The 9,337-nt window shown below is 42.2% G+C and overlaps 1 long non-coding RNA gene across 1 annotated transcript; it reads left to right on the forward strand.

Moving 5' to 3' along the window:
* Positions 1 to 3,344: 3,344 nt before the first annotated feature.
* Positions 3,345 to 3,949, forward strand: LOC116563313. The gene is made up of 2 exons (XR_004274333.1): positions 3,345 to 3,429; positions 3,534 to 3,949. It is a non-coding gene; the product is annotated as an uncharacterized LOC116563313 (long non-coding RNA).
* Positions 3,950 to 9,337: the final 5,388 nt, after the last annotated feature.

Consider the following 9,337-nt stretch of genomic DNA (forward strand, 5'->3'; position numbering starts at 1 on the left):
AATCAATCAATCAATCAATCAGTAAATAAATAAAAGTCGTCACCGTGTAGATTGGGGAGGCTGCAAATTGGTTAAGAAAAATCAGTGTGGGAATTAAAAATACTAAATTCGCTTTGCAAATATGATACTTTTCAAAATCAATTACACTTGCTTTGAAAAAAAAGGTTAATCTTTAACATTTGCATTCACCATGGCCACATGTGCTTGTGCTGTGGCTGCCTTTTGCCGTCTTAATGGCAATATTCACTTATAAGTAGGGTAAGTGAATGTGTGTGGGTGGGGGTTGTGGGGTGGGCTTAAGCAAATAAACCTAAAACCCACTCAAGGTCCTTTTGGGTTTGACACTAATGAGTGGAACAGGTGGGGAGATGCTATTTTCATGACTGCACTAACTACAGGTGGTATGTAAAGTCCATATGAAATAAGACAAATAGACTAGGCACGGTGGCTCACGCCTGTAATCCCAGCATTTTGGGAGGCCGAGGGGGGTGGATCACCTGAGGTCAGCAGTTCAAGACCTGCCTGGCCAACATGGTGCAACCTCGTCTCTACTAAAAATACAAAAATCAGCCTGGTGTGGTGGCAGGCACCTGTAATCCCAGCTACTTGCGAGGTTGAGGCAGAATTGCTTGAACTGGGAGGCAGAGGTTGCAGTGAGCCAAGATCATGTCACTGTACTCCAGCCTGGGCAACAAGACTAATTCTGTCTCAAAAAAAAAAAAAAAAAAAAAAAGACAAATTAGTGATTATCTAGATGACAAACAAATTCACAGTTCAGTTTCTTTAAATGGTGAGTCCCTTCTTTTTTGAAATATGCTTAAAATATCACAGTTTGCCATATACCAAACTTTTTAAGGAATATCTCTTGTTACAAAAATAAGGGCAAGTCTGTATCCAATAACATTGGTTCCCAAGCCTATGAAGAAAAGACATTTTAAAATACACTTGCCTTTTTTTTTTTTTTTTAATTAGTTCAACTGTTAAAATTTTTCCCATTATGTCTCCTTTTCCCCTACGTTTGTAAGGTCTCATTCTTCTCTACTTGGCTCCAAGGCTCCTTCCTCTCTGAGATCTTGGGATCTTCTTTCTGTGAATCCTGGTCTCTCCTCTGCTGGGCTCTCACTCACTTCATTCACTTCTCTATGTAATTCCAAAGCTGTGCTGAAACCACTTGCTTATATCCTGTCTTCCCCATTAGACTGTGAACTCCAAGGACCAAGACCTGTAACTTATCTATTCATCTCTGTTTTCATGTCCAGCGTCCAGCCCTCTGTGTAAGAGGTACACAAGCAATGCCGTATCAGACCTGTCTGCTGTCACATTGTTAGCTGTGCATTTCTAATATGTAATATGTCTCTTCCCCTTAATCCTTGTGATTTTCCACTGGATTCTTTTGAGTTTTGATTCTGAGGTTCTTCTTCTTTTTTTTTTTTTTTTTTTTTTTTTTGACAAAGTCTTGCTCTGTCTCCCAGGCTGGAGTATAGTGGCTCACTGCAACCTCCACCTCCAGGGTTCAAGCAATTCTCATGCCTCAGCTACCCAAGTACCTGGGATCACAGGCAGGCACCACCATGCCTGGTTAATTTTTGTATTTTTAGTGGACATGGGAGTTTTGTCATGTTGGCCAGGCTGGTCTCGAACTCCTGGCCTCAAGTGATTCCCACCCCACCCCTGCCACACCACCTCCGCCTCCCCAAGTGCTGGGATTACAGGCATGAGCCACCATGTCCAGCCTGATTCTGAGGTTCTTAAGAAACAGAGATCATGTCAGCTGATTCAAGCCTTACAGAAATTGGTGTGTTTGTGTGTGTGCGCTCATGTGTACCTGTGTGTGTTTATGTGTGTGTGTGGGGGCGTAGGTGAGCATTGTCTCCCTTTCTCTGGCTCTACTTCTCATGTCCACACCCCACCCTCACACTCTATTTTCATCCTTCTCATTTCTCTTTTTGGAGTACATCTGAAGGTGAGAAAACTTCATCGTACTACTATATTTGTACTTGCCAAATATTATGCAGAATCCAGCTGCAATTCTTAAATGATTCTGAAGAAAGTGGTATATATCTAGTGCAAAATACATTTCCTTGTAATCTCTAACTATAAGCATCCTCTTCTCGTTTCTAAGTATGGCATGGTGTAAATAAACTGTCTGAACTTTTTCCAGTGTAAAGAAACAGCCTAGAAATATTCCAAAGTCAGTACAGACCATCCTTTTAAGAACATCTAATGGCATGGGAAATGGTTACCAGAAGGGAAAAAAAAAAAAAAAGCCATGGTATAAAGCTAAATAGGATTGAATTCCATTTAGGTATGTTCATTTTTTTCTCTTTCTCTCTTTCTGTGTGTGCAAGTGTGTATGTAAAGATTGAAAGGCAATACATAAGACTGTAAGCAACTGCTAATTGAAATCATGGGACTTATAATTACTTTCTTCATTATACTTCTTTTCTGCATCTTCTCAATTTACCAAATTATAATGTACTTTTTAAACCGGGAAGAACACACACACACACAATTCTTACACGATATTTAAAAGAAAAAAAAAAAAACCCTAAAAAATTTAAAAACGAAATAGAGGCATTTAAAAGGAAATCTGTTTAATGTATTGTAGCCTGGGAAAAGGGGAATGCAGAGGGGCTTTTTAAAAAAAATTTTTTTAAATGAAACATTGTTTCAGATTTGCAAGAGTAGAATCGTGAATTGAGGTTCCATTGGCTTAACCATTTAACCACACTGCCATTATCATTTCGTTTATTTCCCCTTCCCATTTTTTCTTCCAAGTAGTTTTTTTTTTTTTAAAGGATGCCTGTTACGCCCTAATTCGGCCGGATATATTTTATGTAGCTCGGCTTTTTTTTTTTCTTCTTTCAGGATGCTTTAGAAAGCCTCAAAGCTAACGTGAGACAGCATCTTGATTCTGCAAGTACTTGTCCTTCAACCCAAGCCCCCCAATATCCGATTGAAGTCTTCGTGAGCAAACATCTGACAAAAGAAATGCGATGTGCTATTTACTCAACTTTTCTTGTGTCCCTTGGGTCGGAGAACAGACTCCAGCGTCCAGGAGAAAGCCGGGCCTCGCCGGGCCTTGGCAGCCCAAGCTGCCCCATTGTGATTCAAGATTCGGGGTGTAAACAAATGCAGTGTTTAACAATCACCAGTTTGCTTTTAATGTTTTATAGCCGTGACTGGGGCTCAGGAAGAACACAGTAGTGTCTTCTTCACTGGAGCTGAAGTCCAGGCTTTATGTCGATTTGGGCAGGCGGCACTGGCAGCTGCAAGCCCTCAATGGGCGCTTTCTCGCCGCAGCGCCGGCCGCACCGCCGCGTTGCCGGGAGCCCGGGCCGGAGCCGCTCGGGAGGGAGCGCGGCGGGGGCAGGAGGAAGCGGCGCTGCCCAGCCCGGGCCGGGCCCCCATCTCCCGTCTCGGTGACAGGTGCTGCGGAACAAGGAGAAAAGGGAGCCCTCCCCGCCCGCTCCCAAGCCCGGGCTCCGCGTCTGACACTAACTGTCGTGTTTTTTATTGCCTTTTTGTTTCAGGAATACAGGGCATTGGCAGGCGGAGATGTACCCTGTGGCTTGGGCTTTCTCTGCAAGGCCAGTGGGGATGAAACCAGTAACAAAGACCCTGACTTTGCTTAATGACCAAGGCTCACTTAGATAACGAACCGGCGCTGCTGTTGGCAGAGAGCCTTCTAATGCTCGCTGCAGCGTGGCCTGTGAAAGTGGGAAGGCGGATTGGAAGGAAAGAGCTGCCTAAGTCCTATTTCCTTACAACCAAAGGAGATGATCTTCTCTTGGTTTGGGTTGATCATTATTTGTCACTGTTTATTAAGCGTGATTTACTGAGAACTTTTATGTTCCAGGTATCACATAGTTTATAGTCACTCGCTACAATCCTGCACAGTTTTGTTGCTGATTTTCTTTTTTTTTATAAAAGAGAAAATTGAGTTTCAGAGATGTTAAGTAATTTGTCCAACGCTATTACACAGCTTATAAACGGCATACCCGAAAGCCAATCTTGTTATGGCTATAACTTTTACTCTTTCTATGAGGAACACATACCGTATGCCTTATAAATTTCACATTGAAGGTGCCAGGTGGCTGTGGCTTAGAACAGGTGAGTTGGCCATGGAAAAACAAAGTAAATTAATAATGCACATGTACTGTAATGTCTGCCCTAACTGCACTTTTCACTGCAGAGAACGTCAGGAAAAATTCAGTTAAGGTAAAATCATTAGGCAGAGTTGAAAAAGTCTCCCTTTCCAACATATAAATAAGAAAAAACCCTAGTCTGGGTGTGGTGAGCCTGTACAAAAATGTGTAATGCCATCAAGCCATTGTCATTCTTGTTTTAAATAATTGCTTATTCAGTAAAAAAAAATTGTTTTAGGCTGGGTGTGGTGGCTCACACCTGTAATCCTAGCACTTTGGGAGGCCGAGGCGGGTAGATCACCTGAGGTTTGAGGGCAGCCTGACCAACATGGCAAAACCTCGTCTCTACTAAAAATACAAAAATTAGCCGGGAGTGGTGGCAGGTGCCTGTAATCCCAGTTATTCCGGAGGCTGAGGCAGGAGAATGGCTTGAACCTAGGTCACAGGGGACAGGATGGATGTTGCAGTGAGCTGAGATCATGCCACTTTAGCCTGGGTGAAAAGGTGAAACAGAACAGCCTGAGATTTAAAAAACAATTGAGGATGCTATAGGGTTCCCATGAACCCTCCAATCAGTTTCACCTATTATTAACATCTGACATTAATAATAAAATATTTTACAATTATTGAAGCAATATTGACCTATAATTATTAGCTAAAGATCATGATTGATTCACATTTCCTTAGTTCTTACCCAATTCCTTTTTCCATTCCAGGATTGCATCCAGGATCCACACTGTGTTTAGTTGTCACGTCACTTTAGGCTCTGCTTGGCTGTGAGAGTTTTTCAGACTTTTGTTAGTCTTATTACATTGACAGTTTTGAGGACTACTGATGATTAATTTTGAAAGAGGTAAGCAGGTGCTCCTGTATTGAGATTTGTCTGCTGTTTTTCTCATGATTAGATTAGGGGTAATGGATTTTAGAAGACCATAGAGGTAAAATACCACTTTATTGCATCAGATCAAGGGTTTATACTACCAACATGATTTATGACTGTTGATGTTGAACTTGATCACCTGACCGAGTAGTGTTTGTCAGATTTCTCCACTGTAAAGTTACTTTTTTTTTTTTTTTTAACACCTTTATATACTGTATTCTTTGGAATTCACTATGTATATCCCACATCTAAGAAGTAGGGCTCTCATTAGCAATACTCTTGCTCATTTCTCCCACCTCTCAAAACGATCTATTCTTATGTAGCTTTATTTGATATTACTTATGGTTTTCAATCTCACCACCTCCACTTCTGTTCTCCAAATTATAACTGACAAATCATAGACCTTCAGAGCTCAGAGAGAATGTATGGCACCTTGTGCTTTTGGGGTTCGATTGCCAAATCCAGAAGAAGCAGAAATACATGTACTGAAAGAATGTTTTATTTAATATTTCCCCAAAGCAAGGACACAGTCATCATGGGGCAAATCAAATTGCTGGATATCCTGACATTTAATTTAGGGTCTAGTTTTATTTTTATTTTGAATTATATAAAAGGTATATAATTGTTTTAGTATCAAAGTTCTAAGGACCCCTCATATTTTGTAGAGAAATTGGAGAGGGAAAGTGAGTTGTCCCAGGCCACAGATCTGTATTCCAAGGATACATAGTCTGCTTGCTTCAAAGAGGAACAGACACAGATTTCCCTACAAAACACAGAAGGTAGCTGATTCTTTGATGATGAGGAGGAGGAAGACAAAGATGATGAGTAGGGGTAGAAGTTTAACATGGAGATAGTATCATTTCTTCAGTGTTTTATACACATGCATTTGTTTATATTTCTACATCATTTATAGGAGAGAGGAAAAACAAAGAAACATGAAACGATCTCTTAGGTAAGCACAACTGTTATCTTCCTAAACATTTCAAATTGTAATCGCTTCTGTCTATGGGCTAATGAGGGCATTTTTCTTCACACTCTTCTATTTTGCTTGAATGTTTTAAAGTACACTTTTGTAAATTTAAACATTTTGTCACTTAACTAAAAGCTATGTTAGAAATATAACCAAAAATTGTCTGGTGGTCAATTTATTTTAGTGGAAAGAAAATTGAACAAAGTTAGCAGTGTGCCATTGACCTTGAATTGATATTTAACTAACAATCTGAGTGCCAACCCCAGACAACTTAGGTATATCTTGCCTGTGGGTCACATCTAGCTCAATTTTTCTGTGAGTGGGAAAATTCAGAAAGCGGAGCTCGGTTTTTTGTTTTTCCCCAGAAGAATCTGCTCCCAAATCAACATATTGTAAAGGAGCTGGTAGGAAGGATGGATTAGGCTAAATTCACCCCAGGGAAAAACATAAAAGATATTTCTCAATGGAAAATACACTGATGCTTTTTTAAAAGGAAGTTTTAAACAGATATGTTTATTTCATTAATTTAATCCAATATGCAGCAGAGGACAACAAATAGCTGTTTTCTGGTGGTGAATGGGCTGGGCAAAGGACTCACATTCACAAACCTATAATTGGCATACACTGCAGTTATAAGGAGAGGAGAGGAAAAGGCAATGATGTAGCCTAATGTGTCCAAGCTTCTCAAGAGTGAGAATCCCTTTAGAAAGTCAAAACTGGGCCGGGTGCGGTGGCTCACGCTTGTAATCCCAGCACTTTGAGAGGCCGAGGTGGGTGGATCACCTGAGGTCAGGAGTTCGAGACCAGCCTGACCAATGTGGTGAAACTCCAACTCTACTAAAAATACAAAAAATTAGCCAGGCATGGTGGTATGCACCTTTAGTCCCAGCTACTCAGGAGGCTGAGGCAGGGGAATCCCTTGAACCCAGGAAGCAGAGGTTGCAGTGAGCTAAGATGGTGCCACTGTACTCCAGCCTGGGGAATAGAGTGAGACTCCATCTCAAAAAAAAAAGAGAAAGTCAAAATTATGTTATGGGTCTTTTACTGTCCATTTATTGACTAAATAAGAATTATAAATTATGAATTAGGGATGGTATTAATCACATAATCACACTACAGCCTTCTGAACACATTTGAAAAGCCAGAGGCATGTATGTGTGAAGACATTCATCTGATAAGTCTGTATAGAGTGCTTGCTGCATAGAGCCTTGCAGTAAGCCCTGGGACCACAGGGGCCCCTCACCAGAAAGGCATGTGCTGCTACTTCTGCGGCTCATGCTCCCATGCCCAGCCCTGTGTTCCTGGCCTAGGTCTTCTCTTCTAGGAGAGGAGTTGTTCTACCTGGACTCCCACTTCTGCCTCAGGTCTTCAGAGAATGTGAGAAGGAAATGCAGAGAGAACACCACGTGGACTGATGGTTTTGACCCGGCTGGAGTTCCGGTGTTCTTCCAAAGTCCAAGAGACTCTTGGTAACATTGGTTATTGCCTTCTCTGTTGCCCTGCTCCCTCAATTATTTGGAAGGTGTGCCAACCCTGACAGTAGAGGGTGGCAAGAGGGGCAGTAACAGTAGGGAGTGTCATCCATCTCAGAGCCTTGAATGTGTCCCCACCCCACAGCACAGAGCCTGCTCAAGGGAGAGAAGGGTGTGGGCTTTGGATTCAGTCTTACTCCAGAGGTTCTTCACGGGTTACACCGTCCCCTTCTGGTTTCTTGGATATGACACATGGTTTCTTGGTCCTCACTAAAGGCCTTGGTTCTTGGTGGATCTGTCCTCCACCCCCACCCCTAGGTTCCCTCAAAGCCAATTCTGATTGTCTAACAGGAAGTCCTGGGGAATAGTCAACATGTCCTTTCCCACTTGCCAACCTGGTTTGCTGGCTCCCAGCCTGGAAGGTGGGACCTGGATTTATTAAAAATCTTCTGGGTTTCCTTCCTTTCATTCTCCCTGATCCAACACCAGCAAAAACAACCCAAAATGCAAACCTCTCCCACTCTTGATTGATACCAAAACCCTAACGTTGGAGATCCTTTGGTTTAGGCTTTGACCTTGGGTGAAACTTGCAGCTGCTCTTAAAAACAAAAGTCACTGGTTAAGCCTTATCAGTAAGTTACCACTGAATGAGCTTATCAGATCCTGTCATGGTGGCAGATTTCAATAGTGGGAGGATGGAAAGAGAAACAGGAACCTTCCTCTTCCTACTTCCACCAACAGTCAGAAAAAAGGAAAACTAAAGTTTAGACAAATTAAGATTAAACTTAGGGCTCTTGCCCTATCGCCTCCCTGATTTCATGGTATAGTCATTGTAAGTTCTCTTCTAGAGCAGATACAGGCAGATTAGTGACAGAGTGTAATTTAGATCACTCTGGAGGTAACCAAAGTGTAAAAAGACACCTGAGAGATGCTGAAGATGAGGCTGGATGGGAAGAGAATCAGTGCCAATGAGGCAGTGAGTTGTGAGCCTATCCGTGGAAGTTAACACACCACTCACTAGATTCCCTGACACTATTTTATGTGATTTATATCCAAGAGATAAGGTTGTTAAAATTCCACATTTAACAGGTAAGAAAATCAAGGCCCAGAACGATTCGATAACTTGCCCAAACCATTCAGTAAGTGGCAGGGCCAAGCAGCGAACCCAGGACATGTGGTTCCAAAATCTCAAACAACAGTCTATGCTACGAACCAGAGGTGAAGCAAAACACAGGGTGGTTTTAGTTCAGCCTTAAGCTGTGTGGCCTTAGGGCAGGTCAGTTGACCTCTCTGGCCTTACTCAGTTCCTTCAACTATAAAAGGAGAAAGTTGGAGTAGATGACTCTGCTCTGACATTTGAAGAATCTATATGGAATACATCTGGCTATGAGGCTTGACAGTCCGTGCAACTATTAGAGCGAGGCTGAGGGTAGAGTTCTTTCCTCCCCACACCCACACCCCTGCCTCCAAGGTTTTATGCCTTCCTTTCCTTATCCTCGCTGTCAGTTACTGTGGTTGTGATCGTAACAGAACTGATATGAGAAGGTGCTTCTGGTAGGAGTCTAAAGACTCCTGCGGGAGGGAAGGAGCACTGGAGTCAGAAAGAACTCTTCAAGCAAGACTTTGAAACTTGCTTGAAGTTAAATAGCAGCATGACCCTGGCCAATTTAATTATCATCTCCGAGCTTCAGCTTCCACATCTGCAGAGATTAGAATAACCACTCAAAGGCATTTTGTAGATATTTGGTAAGATAATGTGTGTGAAGGATCCAGGCCAGTGCCTGGCTCACAGTAGGTGCTCAGTAAGTTTTAGTTCCAGTTTCATCATCCGTCATTCTCCCTTCCTAACAGGTGACATGCTGAGTCC

The sequence above is a fragment of the Sapajus apella genome, unplaced genomic scaffold (assembly GCF_009761245.1).
Source record: "Sapajus apella isolate SASKATOON/1434 unplaced genomic scaffold, GSC_monkey_1.0 scaffold1, whole genome shotgun sequence".
In the NCBI taxonomy this organism is placed as follows: Eukaryota; Metazoa; Chordata; class Mammalia; order Primates; family Cebidae; genus Sapajus; species Sapajus apella.